Source organism: Camarhynchus parvulus, chromosome 1A (genome assembly GCF_901933205.1).
Source record: "Camarhynchus parvulus chromosome 1A, STF_HiC, whole genome shotgun sequence".
Taxonomy (NCBI): domain Eukaryota; kingdom Metazoa; phylum Chordata; class Aves; order Passeriformes; family Thraupidae; genus Camarhynchus; species Camarhynchus parvulus.
Genome location: NC_044586.1, coordinates 42,831,225 through 42,849,414, shown reverse-complemented (window position 1 = coordinate 42,849,414; position 18,190 = coordinate 42,831,225). Strand labels below are relative to the sequence as shown.

General features: G+C 40.1%; 1 protein-coding gene across 24 annotated transcripts in view; it reads left to right on the top strand.

Annotated features, from left to right (window-relative positions):
* The first annotated feature begins 3,862 nt into the window (after positions 1-3,862).
* The window catches only part of NRCAM (neuronal cell adhesion molecule), a 145,634-nt gene continuing 131,306 nt past the window's right edge, over positions 3,863-18,190 (top strand). For all 24 annotated transcript variants that reach the window (XM_030960484.1, XM_030960481.1, XM_030960480.1 and 21 more), the window contains exon 1: positions 3,863-3,985. The gene's annotated coding sequence lies outside the window, so the exon portion shown is untranslated. The remainder of the gene's footprint in view (positions 3,986-18,190) is intronic.

Genomic DNA, 18,190 nt, shown 5'->3' with positions numbered 1-18,190 from the left:
CTGTACAATCCTCTTGCTACCCTAGATCTCAACATATTTTACATCAAAACACATCCTCTGCCTGGTGCTCTGTGAAAGCTGGTTTGTTACTGTTACCAAAAAGTGCAGCTTTTAACATTAGACATTATCACTTAAGCTTTTGAGCTTGTCTTTGGTCTTTTTTCTGCTTAGAAATATTCTCATTTTATGCTGCTGTAGTAAATAAATACTAGCTTCTGAAGAATATTAGTCCAGCAGTTAAGTGCATTTACTTTACTACTATAGTATCAAAAAAAAAAAAAATCCAAAAGAAATATGAAATGCCCATAAATAAACTAGATTTAAATTAATCTCAAAAGTTGTTCAGTGTTTGATTGGGGCCCCCAAAATCTACTGAATATGATTAGTCTAAATTTTCTTGGCTTTCAATACATTCAGTGGAGTATATCTCACTCTTTTACTTTGTAAAGTACTTAGCAGGCTACACCATGCTCCATTCACCATTGTACGGCCTCAAAACAAGTGGAACAGTGGGACAGTGGGATAACTCATGTTAAAATCACATGGATGGCATTCAGCTGAGTGCATGCAGACTCTTACAATGTAGACATTTACAGCTAAATGAGACACCCGCTGGTCCTGTTACAGCCAACAGAGAGAAACAGGCATTTCTAGGATGCAACTTGGCTTATTCTAATGTAGACATCTAAAATAGGTTAGATGAATCATACACTAGAAGTGCCTATTTCTGGTTCCCTTTATGCTCAGTGGAGAGACTGACTAGCTCAGATGCAGACATTCACATAGTAGACATCTAAAGTTAGGTGAGATGAACAACCCAACATGTCTTTCCACATCCCTTTTAAATGTCTGCTTTAGGAAGAAAATGTCAAAGAATTATTTTCAGCTAACACTAGCCTGTGGCAGCAGCTCTCTGGCCACAGAGAGAAACACAACTTTCCCAAACATCATTCTGGGGAAAGTCTGTGAGAAGATCAGAGAAAAGAATGAGATACAATTCTTATCTTAACTTGGTACACCTGGTATTGTGAACATGTGGAATGTGTTATGGAGATTTGTTTACCAAAGGGTGGTTTCTTAATTAGCCAATAGTGATGGTGTTTAGATTGGAGGACCAATTAGGTCCACCTATAGAAAGCTGGGGTATAAAAGTATAGGTTTCTTAATAAAGGTTATTGATCCTTCTGTAAATACATGGAGTGTATGTAACTTATCACCCAGCCAGGGGCCCCTTACAATGAACTAGCCTTTACCAAAGTATCATTTCTCTGAGTGTTTTATTTGTAACCTCTTCCTAAAAACACTCTTCAAGATCCAGATCACAACTGATACCCATCACAGACAACTTTTTGATTTTTTTCCTTTGCCACAATACTGCAATTGTGAATCAATTCTGTATTTCAAATAAATGGGTTGTGTACCTGATCAGTGCTTCCCTAAACAAACTACAAAAACTCCAATATAGAAGAAAGCAGAAGATGATAGCTAATTAAACCAAGGTTGGTAATAAAGGGAAATGAAGACTAAGAGTATACTTGAAACTGCCCATCCATGGATGTAATTGCAGCAAAGTGAGAAAAAAGGCTACAAAAAGTAATATGATGACTACAGAAAAGATGCAAGGCAGCAGAGAGCTCTGAAAGCTAATATTCCTTCAGCCACAAAACTTCTGCTTATCATAATGGCTGTTGTTGTCTATGCCACCAAGCTCACCTGCTTCTTTTTGCTTGGTGCCACCATCCTACTGTCAGTATGGGTAGCAGCCATCCAGACTAGCAGAAGCCACCACCAGTAGCTCCTAGCTGTATAAACCTTTGAATTTACTTGTTTACTAATCATTATGCCACAATTTGGAAAGATCTACTTTGTGCTATTGAATGTGTATATCTGTTTATCTATATAATATAAAAAATACAGATTTAAAATTCTGAGGGGAATCACAAGGGTGTAATCATTCCAGCTACAACACTACAGCTTCACCATATGTCAGCAGAGCTGTTTATTACATCCGTGTAGAGTTGTTTTTTATGCCCTCCCTGCAACAGTAAAACCTCTTCATTTACACAGGTCATGTGGTCGAATTTCCACCAAGCTGTTTGCCACAGCCCACTGGTTTGTGCCTATAAAGAATCGTAGGCTGGCCACCCAAATACTAACCAGATCTTTGATCCTACATTTCAAGAAAGGTAAACTTTCAACCCAGATCTTTCTCCTCAAGTGTCCTGCAGTTCTACAGTCAACCTCCTGAAGGTTTGGCTCACCATGTTGCCTATGGAATCCATCAGGGATGCAAACAGACAGATAATTTCTCAGCTTTCTCTCTGCATTTTATACCTATATTTTCACAAAGCCAGGAGTGGCTACACGATCTCCTGATAGAAGACAATATCGTGGAAGAAAAGTCAGGCAAAATCCTAGCATTTTAAGGCCATCCATATATACATTGATGCACATTTACTTAGACTGTAGTGTTTTTGTAGTTAAATAAATCACCTGGTAACATGGCAGTTGAATAGCGAAAAAGAAAATGTTAGCAAACAAATTAAAATAAAGAACATTGGAACACATCTCTCTATATAAAATGGTTTTTCTTCACATTCATCTAATATCTTCTTTGCATATTCTGGTCTCAGACATTAATATCCTGCCCTCAGATTGATAGGAGTTTGAATATATCCAAAGTCTGAAGCAGTAATGTCTGACTTATTGTTTAACCCTTGGATATTTATATTCATGTGCTATATCATTTACAGAATCTGTTATTCATCTCAAGTGTTGTTTTCAGAAGGTCAGATGTTCAGATTTAACTTGCCAGAGTCGTAATGTGGTTTGTGCAGAGATGCAGAGTAAGGGCTATTTGCTCATCTTAGGCATTGCATTTTGCATTATTAAGTTATCACTGTAAAGTTCACCTTGAGAGCTGTTCCCTGAAATATATAATGGTTAACCACTGCAAAAGTTGCCACCTTGCAATGCACAAAGGCTATTCCTACAGCAGCTGATCCAAAGGCAAATTCAGCAGCAGCAGTTAATCACATTTACTATGTTAAAGGTATAGTTGGATTAATTTTGAGCATACTGAGCACAGTCCATGGCAGACTCAAAGCTACATTAAAAGAATTTCTGATGTCGTTCATTAAATGAACCGACGTGAAAAGGAAGGAGAGCTCTGTGTGCTCAGCAGAAGGGTTCACTTGGAATGAGCCCCGTTCCCGACTCTTCTCCAAATGGTGTCATGCAAAGCTTCCCTTTCAGTGATCGCATCCAAGCGCCCGCCTTCCTGAACTTGTGAACTGTAAATTTAACGAGTTCAACAGGACAATTCTCGAGTGTAAAATAATATCCTTGTCTCCAGTTTGGGAACTCGCTTGAAACCATCTATTTAGAGGGGCACTGCCGGGCTAAAATAATGCGGCTATTTAAAACACCGCCCTTGCCGGGGGGGCAGCTCCGGGGGTGCCGCGGGGAGTGCTCGGCTGTCCCCGGCCGGGAGAGGCACAGGCGGCGCCCGGGGGCCTGCCGGGCACGGGCGCTGCTGGGGACGCTCAGGGCCGGCTCGGTCCGGGAGCCCCTGAGCAGTGCTACCGTGGCGATTCCACCCCGCTTTTAACCGAGGCGGCGGCGGCCGGGAGCGAAAGAGAGCGGGAGGAGGCAGGGATGCCCAAGATGGACGCGCCCCGCGCCCCCTCAGGTGCGAGGGACCCGCGCCCCCGCCCCGGCCCCGCCCCGGCCCCCGCGCCGCGCGCGCGCGCCGCCCCGGCGCGACTCGCGCAGACGCGCGCGCCCCTCCCGCTCCCCCCCGCGGGAGCGCGCGTTCCCCGCGGCGCGGCGGGGGCGGGGGCGGTGAGGAGGGGAGGGGACAGCTCGGGAGCGCGCCCGCCGCGGCTCTTCTCGCCGGGCTGCCGAGCGGGCAGCAGCGGGAGCAGCAGGAGCGCGAGCATCCCTTTGACCCTCTTCTCCACAGGCAGAGGGGCCGCACCTTCCCGTGAGTACCGACCTGGCCGTCTCTGTCACCGCGCCGCGCATCGCGCACAGTGAGCTGCCGCGCCCGCTATCGCGCCGGTGTCACATCCATCCCCCCCGCACAGCCGGTGTCACATCCACCCCCCCGGCACCGCCGGTGTCACATCCCCCCCGCGCCGCCAGTGTGACATCCCCCCGCACCGCCGGTGCCACATCCATCCCCCCGCACCGCCGGCTCGACGGCGAGGAGCCGCCCGTCCTCCGTGGGTGCCGGGGCTCCTCCGAGGGGGCGGGCGAAGAGGCAGCGGCTGAGCCCGCCCGGTGCCGCGGCGGCCGCTGCGGGGCTTTGTTGCGGCGGCGGCCGGTGGCACCTCCCGGGGCGGGCGGGTAGGGCCGGGCGGACCGGGCGCAGACGCTCCGCGGCTGCGACGCGCCCACATCCATCCCCGGGCGGGCTCGGTCGCCATTTCGTGCGCTGCCCGGCGGGGGCGAGGGCCGGGCGTGTGCGGAGGAAGGAGCTGTCGGTGCTGAACTGCCGCCGTCCGCCTTTCGGCTCTTGCGCCTTTATTTATCGCCCCTACTTTTCTTTTTCCTTTCCCGGCTCCTCACAGTTGCGACTTTATTTAGGTATAAAATAGCTACAGTGTGTCTGAATTGCGGGCTTTTCGTGTTTTCCCTATTTTGGCTTCTTGAAGGCGAATAATGCAAAATAGCACGGTGAAGTCTGTGCACCGAGTGCACTTGTCCTTTGGTTATAATGTAATAATTAACCAAACCTTCAGCTGACGCTGAGGTCTTCAGCATAGATGTCTTAGTTTTGAAGTCCGAATGTGTTTAAACCAAGGCTTCGGAGTCTAAGTGTAAGCAGTACCTGATTAATAATACCAAGCTGTTTAAATATTTAAGATCATAGTGTGCTTCAGCGCAGTCAATAAACCTGTTCCATACTGACAAGTACTCTGTGAAAAGAATGCTATTGCTTAGCTCTCTGTGTAGTTGGATAAAACAATGGAAAATGTGATATTTAGCTCTGCAGTGAAGCCTATAGATCATGACATAGTATTCTTTTATCCATAAAGGTCCAGCTTTTGTGTGTTTATTCAAAACAACCTCCTACTGAGAGAACAAGCCAGTGTTAAACACCTGGGTTTCTTTTTTCTAATGTTCCCGGTCTTTGTGCATTTCTTTCTCTATGTCTGATTTTGATTCTTAAGTATATTATGGAAAAGGTGGATGAAACCTGAAAACTTTATTGTATCTAATAGGTACACCATTAATAATTTTGACATCTCCCATAATTTAATGTAATAGATATGATAATTTATGGATAGTAGTTATGTGGGTCTGTGCATAAAACAGGTCACTGTACGACATCAGAAAGCATCTGGACTGTCTTTTGAGTTTGAGAGCAGCTTATATGCCAAGAGGCTGTCTTGCTGCTGTTCTTTGGCAAAAGATATCAGCTGGAAAGAGAAGGGTAGTTCAGTGTTACACAGCTTAAAGGACCTAGAAATCAGAAAACTGACTTGCAGGTGCAGCACCTTTTTAATATTTCTCTAATGTGTTTGATGTTATCATTTGTGCAAATACACCTCAGGCATTTGTTTAGTTTTGAATAGAAATTGCAATGCAAGTGACCAGAGCTCCTAATGAGTATGATGCCAAAGTCTGTGAAAGTTACTTATTTGAATTTCAAAGTACTTTGAAATTCTCTTGTGTGTCTAAAATTAGCTGTCAGACTATATTAGTATAGAAGTGGGAAAGAGTTACATTCTGAGAATATTGAATGTAAAGAAGCAAACCCAGAAGGTGACAGAGCTTGGGATCCATTGAATGGATTCACATTCTGGGTGGTGCAAAGGCAGTGCAGCTAAAGGCAGACTGTGCAGTTGTGTCACCACGTCGGAGGGTGGAGTAGTGTACACCAGCTGGTGCTAAGGATGGAGCTAAAACCTTCTTCACAACTCACAGATAAATCCACAACTAATCAGACTCATAATAGTATCTTAGTTCTGTCATTAGCATTACTGGCCTCAGCAGAATTATTCAAAAGTAATAATGTTCAAGGTGAATGGCATCACCAGAATCCGAGCTTTAGATACTGTTCCATATCTTCTTGGAGAAAGTGTATTATTTATCACATATACCACAGCTTGTTTGACAAAAAAGGTTGTAATAAGAAAATTTGGCTATTTTTAATGGTCTTTATTTTCAGAAAATGAAAAAAATCCAGTGGTGCACACTGATACCTCCTGCCATCTTGTTGCACTGTGGTGTTTCTCTTTGGTGCTCAAAAAGGTGACAGCGAAGCTTTAGTAACCAAGTTAAGAGTTTCTTGGGGTTAATGAGATGTCTCTCCAATTGTCAGATTTTATTATTTTGAGGATTCCGATTTCAAGTCAGGTAATGCATGTTGCCTGTTCTTCCTGCTTTAGCGAAATTACTCGCCATGGGATCTGGACATAAAAGATATTGAATACAATAAGGGTTTGGCATTTTTTGAGCATTTTGATTGAGCTCAAATAGTTCAATCAGCCTAAAAATGAAATCTGTTTTGCCTGCACCTGTGAAATTGCTGTTATTCTGTAATTTTATTAATCTGTCTCAAATCACCTTGAATTGTAATTACTTCCATTATGCTGACATAGTTCAGTGAAATTGTGCTGTTCAGTTTTCACTGGACTTGTTCATTTCTTCATGTTTTATGAACAGAGTTGGTAAAATGGGAAGTCATACAGAGGAAAGTATATCTTGGTAATGAAAGCTGAGGGAATAATGTGGGAGGTATTGTGTTGGGCAATATGCAATGAATTTGATTTTGCCTTCCTGAGTGGGCTGATAGTATTTAAAAAATTCTGTTAATACTTTCTCTGCAGTGATAATTTGTTGCATTTTAAATTGGTAAGTGTGTGTATTGCCTGTTCAATTCAGTGTTAAGGACATTGCAACTTCTGCATTTATGAATACTGTCTCATAAATGTGATATTAAGGGAATTTGTAAGGAGTTAATCTCCAATAATAAGATTAACACGATGCACCGTAAGTTTTGTCCTGCACTTTGTTAACCAGGAAGGGATAGTTGCAAGCTAGCTCGCTTGCTTTCTTCTGAGCTACTGGAGGCTGGCTGAGCTTTCAGTTATTTACCTCAATAGAAAACTGAAAGGGAAAAAGTGAACAAAGGAGGTCTGTTTTGCCTGTCCCACTTGCTGGGCTGTTGTCTTTGCCCTTTTCAGTGAAGGAGGGGGTAGAGCTGGGTCAGAGTTGAAGAACACTGAAAAGGAATTCAAGTCTTATATTGAAATGAGAATGATAGCTTAGTTTGGGCACCGAACACATTTGTTAGAATTGATATTTTTCTGTCTGCGGGAGCTTTAACTGACAGATGGTGATGGACTGGCATATATGCTGCTAGAAGGTACAGCTAGATATGTGTTCAGACCCTGATTAGACACTCAGTAAACAAGTGCATATCTGATGAGGCTTTTAGTACTGGAGATACTGATGCTAGACACTGTGTGACACACTAGACATTTGATTGTGTGAATTAAGTGCAGACTCCTGCAGCTGGCATACATTCAGGCTTACTTGTCTAGCCTAATTGCATTGCAAATACTCCTCTGGATTGATCTTTAGCTTCTCCCTTCTAGTAGATGTTGGATAAGTACAGAAATGTTCATCTGGATCCTCTATTAACTGTTGTTAAGAAGCTTTCAATTTTTTTTTGGTTTGCTGTATGAATTGGGACGTATCTTAGCATTCATTTTGTGAATACACTGTTTTCCTACACTGTTTTGGTTTTGAAATGGCTCAATTCATAATGTGGTTACAGCTTTCCCCTTGTTAACTTTTTAGTATGGAAGCATAACAGCTTGAATTATAAAATGTTTTTGTAAGAGCTCACAGTACCCCCATTCTCCTTTAAGCAACTAAACTTTATATAAAAAAAGCAGCATTTGATGCAAAGCATTTCAGATGCATAAAAATAGCCAAGAGAGGAAAAAAAGGCTAGTTCAAGTTATGAGGACGTGATAACTTTAAAAAACAGCCTCATTAGAAAGGAACTAGCTGTCTAAATTGTCAGTTACATCAGACAGAATTGGTACAGATGTTGTCTCTCTAAATTCTGTAAATACTCATGTAAGACTGCTGAATTTGGATCCTTCCCAATAGGAATTGAGTTGCCCTTATACTTTTTCTGCATCACTAAGTATACATGGCTTTTAATTTCCTTGGGTTTAAAGTATGTAATTGTAACTGTTCAACAGCTTGTTTGAGGAAAAAAAGCTGATCCATAATTTCCCGGTAGCATGAGTTAGTCTTTGGCCACTAATTAGGTTTTTCTGGACAGCCAACCAAAAAATTAACATACCATTTTCCTTTAGACTGTTACCTAAGTGAGGACATGACAGTGTTTATACATGTGTACCGATTGTCTTTTCTGATCTGTGCCTCTGACTTCAAACTTTATTTTCTCTGTGTTTTTAGTGCTGCTGTGTTTATCCAGCCTGATTCCGAGGGTTCGTGTAGAGGAAGCCTTTACAATGCCCTTTACTGCCTTTACAATGTCTCAGCCCTATAGGGCTCTGTGTGTGTCTGTGTATTTGCAGAGGTGGTGTGTAATCAGTGAGTGCAGGAGTCAGCCTTTCCGTCCCAGACCTGGAGTCAGGAAACAGTTCTGGTGGTGGAGGACAATCCATGGAGTTAACTGACCAGAGCACAGGGGCTGGCCGAGGGGAGCCTTCCCCACTGAGCGTTGTAGCATGGGCAGGGTAGTAGAAACCAACAAAATTCAAAAGACAAGGCAAAACAAATCTTGAAAGACCACTTTGCAAGAATGTTTAAGAGTTCAGTGGTGTTCATCAGTAGGCTTGTACACAAATTTCTCTTTGTAACAAGATCAATGGTTCTCTTCACTGTTTCTCCAGTTTAGAAGGACTAAAAAGTAGTTTCCCACCCTCCTGCTGTTCATATCTCTAAAACAATCAGAGTACAGGAGGTGCTTGATGTGCATTCCTTCTTAGAATTTTCAAGTGATAGCAGGAAGAGGAAAGCTTGGCCACGGCTCTTCTTTGGGTGTGATAAACAGGTTTAGTGACTTGGTTACTGCCTCTTTGAGTAAGCTGGAATCTGTGGGTCCCTCCACCCAGCCCCACCACCACCTGCAGACCAGTCCTGTGATCTCTGGACAAACTAAATATATAATAGGAAGTTAAATCCTCTTTTATTGGTGCTCTTTTGAAATTGAAGTAATTTTTAAATTGTGAGATCAGCTGAGTTTGGTATATTTTGTGGAATTTCTTGCATGGCAACAAAAAAATCAAAACCTGGTTTTCCCGTTGGGCGAGATGAGATGTTGATAGGCTGTGCTAGCCATTTTACTGATTTTTCATCTCTTCTGACTAGGTAATTCCTACTGAAGCTCAGAAAAGCAAAATATATTCCTTTTTGTTTCCAATCCTTTCAAAACTGTACAAGATTTGAGTAAGTTTGCAAGAGAGAACTCTTCATTAAAAAAGAGAACAAAAATGGAGGTTTTTCATGCAATGCTGAATACCCTGAAGCCTGTAGGCATTCTTGAGTCTTGGAGCTGTGAGTTTTGTGTTCTGGTCCAGCTGCTGTGAAGGGCTGTGTTCTCTCCACGGAGGAAGTTTTTTACAATGAGAACAATCAGCCATTGGAATAATCTCCCCAGGCAAGCAGTTGATTCCCCAACACTGGACACTTTTAAGATGCATCTGGACAGCCTTTTGGGACGTCTAGTCTAGACTGTGCTTTTGCCAAGAAAAGCTGAACCAGAGGTCCCTGATCTCCTTTTCCAGCGCGGTGTATTTGTGGTTCCGTGTTACGTTCTTGGGCTCTTACAGGCAATCCAGAGTCTTCCAAGCTTCTTTCTGATGCAGGTGTCATTATTATTCCCTTGGCCTAGGTTTGGTTAGGGCATAAAGGCAGGTAAGAATTATCACTATTGCTGCAACTCGGTCTCAGTTGTACTACAAGGGTGTTTGGGACAACTTTGGGCTTGTGAAGGAACTCACCATTCATACTGGAGCTGTATGTACCTTATGTATACTTTGGTGTGCTTTTTGCCTACTGTAGTGATTGTGTCTTTATAGAAATTTCTGTACAGTGCAGCTCTGACACCTGTAATGTGAAAATAGTCTTTCAAATATCCCTGCTTTCTCTCAGAAGCATTTAATGTGTTTATGGCCCTTGGAGTCTAGTAGCCAATATTTCAATGTATTATGAAGCGTAACATTTTTCCCAGACAACACCAAACTTATAATCTCAAAGTAAATTGAAACTTCAGGTTTCTGGTTTTCTGCTTTTATGTAGCTGGGGTGATTAAAAAATGGTATCTAAACTTGGTTCTAGACAGGGACAAAATGAGGAATGTCTTAACTTACATGTGAGCTATTTCTGCATGATAAAGTTGAAACGTAGACATTTGACTAACTGGAAAGCAAGCCAGTCCAAGGTGACTAAAAGCTAGATATCTATTAGACCTTGTAGGTGGTTGTTGTATGAAGTGCATTTTTAACTTGAAAAGGGATAAAAATGTTGGAACATAAAAGAAGAGTGTGACCACCAGAGGGCAGACACTGTGTTTAATGACTCCAACCCAAAATCCTTAGAAAGGAGTCTATGCCTATAAAAATGCAGTGAGATAATGACTGAATAAATAAAACAGTGAAAAGGTACACATTTTCATACACTGACAGAAATATAACACTGTTTAGTGTTTAAGATGAAAGTAAATACGTCTGCTTAGAACTTACCTGAAGTTTTTTATCTCTGCAGTGGAAGTCAGAGTAGTTCATCAGATCATGTAGTTTACCTGTAAATAATGAGTTCTTTAACTCAACTCATTTGCCTTTATATTGAGTCCAGTAATTTTAATTTGAGCATGTTTTTCATTTGGAAATGAAAAGTAGACTCCTTTCTCAATAGTTTCTCCCTTGTAGTTAAAAGAATAAAGAATCTCTCTGAATTAAATGTCATGTTTTCCCAGATATACCCCAGGATTTGCATATAGTTTTATTTTATTAATAATATCTATGTCCTTTAAAGCGTGTAATTTTGCTCTTCAGAGTATTATGGAAAATATTTAATGTTACAGACCTTAAATTAAATGCTTCAGTAAAGTAGCCTTTTCCAGGAAAGCTGTAGTGTAGATTTTAGTGAAAAATTATGTCTAGTAATTTATAAATAGCTAACTTGATAGGATTTTAGGTGTTTAATTAAAGTAAGTCAATATTTTGGGGTTTACTGCTCATGCACTGTCTCAAGTGACAGTGATAGTGTCTTTTCTTTTAATTATTTTCCTCTAAAACCTAGACTGTTTTTGTGAGGAAAGGATAGCCTTTAACTCATTGTTTTGAAGCCAGAATATTTTTTACAATCATGTCTTAAAAGACCTTTGGTTGCTCTCTGGGGATCTCAACTCTACCAGTTATGCTGGTTCATTTTACTACTAAAGTTTTATGTAATTCACAAGCTTCTCACCTTCTTGGCATTGAAATACAGGACTAGGTTTCTCATCACATCCAGAATTGACAGAATCAGACATCTGAAATGGTATCCTGGGATTAAATATGAATATACAAATCTTAATAACTCATTCACTTGAATAATGCGTCCTAGCTTCCCCCCACCCCCCATGTCTCAAAACATAGAAACACTTGAAAATGAAATAAGAGTTGCAGTCAATAATTGGTTGATTTTTTGCACCTCAAAAAAAAGTAAAGTGGCTAAAACTATGAGGCTTGATAGCTCTCTACAAGGGCTCAATTCTATCCCTTAGATACAGTGGCAGAAACATTATTGCTGAGAACATCTGCAGCATCACAATCTGTTGGAAATTAAGTGGCTGCCAGGGCTAATGCCAAAGTTCACATTAGTAGGAAGATTAGTCTTTGTGTTCATTATGTTACCCAGACATTTATGTGTGGGTTTTTTCCTGAGGTAAAGCTGTCCTAAGAGTCAAACATTCCTGTGAATTCCCCTACCCACTTAGTTTAACTGAGATTGTATTGAAAGACAGCCCAACAGTTACTAATCATATTCAAGACAGCAAGCTAAAGTAAATAAATACAAATTTTAAAATTATTATAAATGGGAAAGTTCAAATTGCAAACTAATAGGTAGCTTCCTTGTTTGACTGTCAATAGAAAGACATATTTATTGAAATGGAAGAGAGAAGAGGAAGAAAGTGCTGAAACCAGAAGAAAATGTGAAGATAAAGTGAGGGGAAACAGAGCAAAGAGAAGAAGCCTAGTTAATTACATACAAATAGGTCCTATGATTTCTTGTTTACTAAAACAAAACTTCAAGCTGTAGTTTTAGTGAGTGATGCTCATAACTCTGAAGTATTGTCTGAATTAGTGAAGAACTAAGTTTGAAAAAAAGATTTGTAAGATTCTTCTCCTCAAGACTGTTCATCTGTTCCTTTACTTGCTGCTCACAAGTGTAAAAATGACCTTTCTGTGACACTCTCTTGATTTATGCTCCAGTGATTATTCTGCACACATCTGAGTTGTGACAGAACACTGGAATGAAAATTGCAAAATAGTACAAGAACGTATCTCTCTGAAGATGCAGAATAATGATCCCTGAAGTTAAGTGCCTGGATTATCCTGGATAGTAGAGAGGATGGAGTGAGGCTTTTGTTTCTTAAAGTATATTTAAAAATAGTTAAATATTTACTTTTATTAGTCAAAGATAAATATCTGTCGTTGTGGGAAATAATTTATAATTCCCTATGGTAAGCTAGTGCACCACTTTAATTTTGATCCTTTTCAAAAATAGAATTCAGATTAGTGGAATTAGGAAGTGTTTGATCATAATTTCAGTAATTCTCCCCAGTTTTAATATTAATTTATTTTTATAATGAATCATGAAAGGTACTGAAGTGACAGCCTTGAAATATGACTTGGAATTTAAACATTTTAGTACTTTTCAATATATTTCCATTCGAATATTACTATGGGAAATAGATATATTGATAATTTTTAACACTAAATGTCATTGGAAAGAACAACCCATCCCTTTTCAGACAAAACTGAAAATGTAAGTCAACCTTAGTAATGTAATTCAATTTCTGAACACTAATCCTCTAACAAAGAATTGAGCAGAGCCCAAAAGGAAACACTTGCAAGTCTATAAGTAGGACCCAGAAGAGCAACATTTTTTACTCCCTTTTCTTCTTTATCCCTTCATTGCTTTTTCTACCATCCAGTGATGGATTTTTAAATACCTGCTATTCAGGCATAGGCAAGTAATTAGTATCTAAATCTTACTTTGAGTGCAATTGTGTGTTAGTAGGCACAGAAATGTAAAGTAAAACTTACAGTTGCCTTTTAAGAAGGCTTACATACTTTAATATAATCAAACGGTCAGACTTTGAAGTATCTTCAAACCTTTCTTGTCTAACGACTTCTGAGTTTTCATATAAAAATATTTTGCAAATTTCTGTGTGTTCTTTGAGACTGTGGCTATCTGTCCATCCATTACCAGTCCTAATGAGATTGTAATGTATGATTGCAGCTTCTAGACACAGTTGATGGGTACTATGCAGTACAGTTTTCTAACACTTATGCTTTTCAAGATATTAAAGCCTGCTCCACTAAATAGATTCATATTGGTGACTTTTGTTGCTGTTTTATTATTTCACTGTTTAGTGTCACAGTTTAAAAACTCTGTGTGAAAGTACACACGGTTAGCATAAGTATTCCGCTTTCAGAAGCCCTTCATGTAGCATACCTTGCTCATCAAAAGTTTCCTTTGCTGTTAGTGAAGCTGCATTTGAGGTGATCAATCTTATTGGTGATGTGGAAAGGAAAACATAGATTAAACTAGTTTAATTCTGAATAGTGCTTCAGTAGCTTCAGTACTGGAAAGCTAACAACTATACCGTAAAGAAAATGTAATATCCTGCAGATGGCTGAGGACAATGCCACTAATACTGAATTTGGAGAACCAGCGTGGCCAGATTATCCTCACTGACTTCAGCATGAATGGATGATATTCTGTTGTAGTGAAGTTATTGATTAGGTACAAAGCTTGATGACAAAAGGTGATGAGTTTTGAGATTTCATTCATTTTTGTTATACTTTGAAACGGGGTGGGTTTGGGTGAAGCTTCCCTTGCACATCCAGCCAGCTGTCCCAGGAACTGGTAGTGGTTTTAAATGTTACGCTGCAAGTTGCAATCATTAGAAGTATCATCATACAGTAGTTTTAAATAAAGAGCTTTCCATTATGTGTATTTCTGTTGATTCTTCAAGTTGTGATTTCTGCTAAGGTTATTTCTATTTATTTTTCAGGCTATGCTGTAACTGTGCTATAAATGTAGAAGTGCCCCAAACTGACTTCTTTGTGAACAAACATAAGAGAGCAGGAGAGTAACTTTTTGTGCTGTGCTGTCTGATCTGAGGTCAGTATTAGTGAAGGGATTTGTGTTCATTCATAGTCAACAGTCCAGCTGACTTTCTTGACATGTTGCACTGCTGAGGGTTCTTCTGTAATTTACTCTGTGCATGCATGTGTTATCCCTGTGGCTTTTAAAACTTCTAATAATTATCTGATCCCTTTACTGCCTTGGATAATTGAAATAAAACTATGCTTGTAGGGAGGGGAATGAGGGTGGGAGTGACACCTTCTGGGGTGATGACTGTGCTTGCACATCAGCACTGGTTCCCCACTGGTCCTAAGGTGTAACCTGTGTTTGGGATTACAGCTGCTCATCACTGTCATTCAAAGCAGTAATGATTGATCTTTAAGGAATAGAAAAACTGTTGGAATTGCCTAACAGTGTATATGAAGAAATCAGACCAAGAACAAACTTGTCTGTAATGGCTGGGTTTTTTGAGAAGCCAGAGTTGTGAAGCTGATCATGCTTGGACTGACTGAGAGCCTGTAATGAGAGTGGTAGGTGCAATCTTCACTTGGGAAATACTGTTCTGATCCTGTCTGGGTAGTAATTTAAAGTACTTGCAGGAACTTGCAGTGAATTCACTTCAGCTATTTCAGAAAAATGTGTGAGAAATGACTGGAGTTCTATTTTTCCATCTGGTGTCATTATTTTAAAATTACATGAAAATGTCTCAGTGTTACTGGCTTTTTCTAGTCTAACATCTATGTAAAATGGGAATAATGCCTCTAGGATTGATCTGAAGCTTGAATTGGCCTTTTGATCATTTGCTGTCATTTAGTTCAATACAACTTTGAGAAAACAAGTATTTCTAGGTACTACACCAGAAGCCTAAATTTGGAAACCATTAAGGAAGCAACACAGATGCAGATGAAGTAGGCTTAACATGTTGACAAATTTTGTGAGATGACCATAGTGTTTCCTTGAAAAAGACAGTGTAATCCCTTGTCTCCAAATAACTTTCTCAATATTGTTGCATAGTCAGACAGCTGTTTGTTTAAAGAGTGAATGGGAAAGGTAATCAACTGGTTTCTGTTGTGTTGAGTAATGCTCATTTGAGGGATCTAATCTCTTGGATACGGTCTGATGGTCCTTTATCACATGGTGGTAGAAGTCTCTTAATCTGGATTAAATGAGACTCCACAAAACATTTTCTGCTGATTACGCATGATCTGTTTCTTTCAGTTTACCCTAAACTCTATTCCATGTTGCATTTCCTGGCTGTCTTGCATATACACAGGAGATTGCCATGTAAATAGGAACAGTTTCAGCCGCCTGAGGGAGTCTCTGGGAATGCTGGATTCTTGACATCAGATGCTATTCATGCTTGCAAGCAGCTCCAGTTGGCCTGTGCACAGCTGGAGCAGCCTAGGGAAACTTCAGGGACTGTCCATTATTCCCAGCTGAAGAGGTCCTGTTTACCAGCTGCCTTCTTATAAAGGCAGGTGAGAGTTTATTCAGTCATCATGCTGTGCAAATGCTACAAGGGACTGATTTGAGAGATTTCAGTTGAACAGTTCCTGGTCCATGCTGGAGGCTGGTGAGTAAGTGTGCTGGGTGTGCACACAGACACAGCCATGGTAACTGTATGATGTTTTGAATTTAATTTTGTTTTTCTCCACAATTATAAATTCTGTATATCTTGCTACAATATAAAATATATTGGTTTAGACCAAAATTTGGTAGTAAAATCAGGATAAAGGAATGGATACACATTTTACAAGCTTTCTGGAAAAAATCTGTGGTATTGTGCTGTTTTCCTGGAAGCACACTATGTCTTAAGTGGTTTCTGTGCTAGTGTTAATTGCTAACTTTACAGCCATTGCCACTAACAGCATGTAATGTTTCAAACAGCCTGCTAGAGCTTCTGAAATGGGATGTCTTTATCCTGATGACAGCGTGGTGTACAAATGTTGGTACTTCATCAAGGCTGTATAGCAGTAGAGTTGGGCCCTGGGAAGGTGATGAAGGCGGGAAAGTATTGCCACACATGTATCCTTTCCTCTCAGGCATCTGCTTTTAGCTACAATCAGAGATGAGACCTTGGGATACTTGTTACTCTGCTGAGTGTGTGCCTGACTTGGTACCACATGCAGCATTTGTATTTTCAAATTTAAGGTGACCATCAGACTAAACTGAACCAGATCAGGGCTTGGAACCCTGTTGGACTCTAGGATATTTTTCTGACAGATGTTACTGTAATAATTGAACATTTCTGTAAACATAGTGTTCATTGTGTGTTTATGCATAATAAAGTGGAATCCTGTTTTCATAACTTAAACTCAGCTGTACCAGAATCTGAACTATTTGGTGTAGGGTAGATCTGCCCAACAGAACTTTGTTTTTAGCATTTTGCATCTTGTTGAAAAATAAGAACTCTCTGAAGACCAGTCCAATGAAATCTTTGTCTGTCTTTCCTTAAAAGCATTAATGAATCATTAGGATATTGTATCTAACTTTGAATTTGTTCCTTTGCTGAACAATGTGGGAGGCAAATGTCTAAACCAGGTGACTTCCAGAAATTCTTTCCAACCTTAACTACTCAAATTATTCTGATGTCTTTTGTCCATTTCAGAACAAGTTTGTCTGTCGTTCTTCTGTGGACAAATGTTTCAGAGTACTGGAGAAAGAAATTTTTTTATTTTTCCCCAGTGACTGGATCACAGAAGAAGTGGGAGGTCCTGGTTCTGTCGTGTTTTGGTTGTTGGGTGTTTTTTGTTCGTTTGCTTTCATTTGTTTATGTTTTGTTTGCTTTTTGTTTTGTTTTGGGGGTTTTGTTTTTGTGGATTTTTTGGTTTTTGCTGGGCTTCATGGGATCTCAGTCACTTCTGTGCTCTGGGTTCTGACTGCCAGGACCCAGAGCATGTTATGTGAAAGTTTTCATCCATCCTGAGCTCCTGTGCAACAGGGAATGAATGGCTGCCAGGTTGTAGTCTCCAGTGAGCCTGTATTCTGTAATAAACCATCAGCAGCCCTGTTCAATTAGCCCTTCTCATGGGGAGCTTGCAGTTGGATCTCCCATTAGTTATTAAATATGTGCCACAGCTGAGGAAGAAGTCAGCAGAATTATCACTGTTTCTGCTTCTCAGGAATTGTCATCCCCACCACATCTGACTTATGCAGTTCTTCAAGAGAACTCTTGTAGACTTCAGGTGCTTAATCACATCTACTTAGAGAGCTGTAGAGTGCTAAACCAAAGACAGGTGTTTATCTACTCAGAATATATGTTGTGTGCACAGCTGGGGGAGTGAAGTTGGCTCTCTAGGAACTTCTAAGGCTCACCTGGAGCCTGTGCAGTGTACTTGGATATCGGTCTACATTTTTTTATGTTTTTTTTTAATGCTACAAACTAAATTGCTGTTCAAAATTTAAGTGGGATAAGGTGAATTAGCATAAGGTTTAATATTAACTTCCTATCATAAAATTATCTGTTTTATTAGAGGCAAACCTTTGTTTTATCATCCCATCCCATGGATGTAAGTAATTCATCAAACTGGAACATTAGACTCTTTAATTTCCAAGGATAAGTGATGATAACTATTTAATTTAATTTATATTTGTATTAAAATACTAAACTTCAGTTCATACAACTGTGCTGTTTATGTATACCACAAATGCTACAAAGACTATTAATAAAATAAAGAAAAAGCCCCAAACTGGGTCTACTACGCGAGTCCTGGTTTGGATGCTGCATTTGTGATTAGAAGACATCGATTTGATGTCACAAGTATTTTTAACAGGATTTACAAAATGCAAATAGCATTATGTAAGACAGATTACCTATGGCTTTAATACAGGA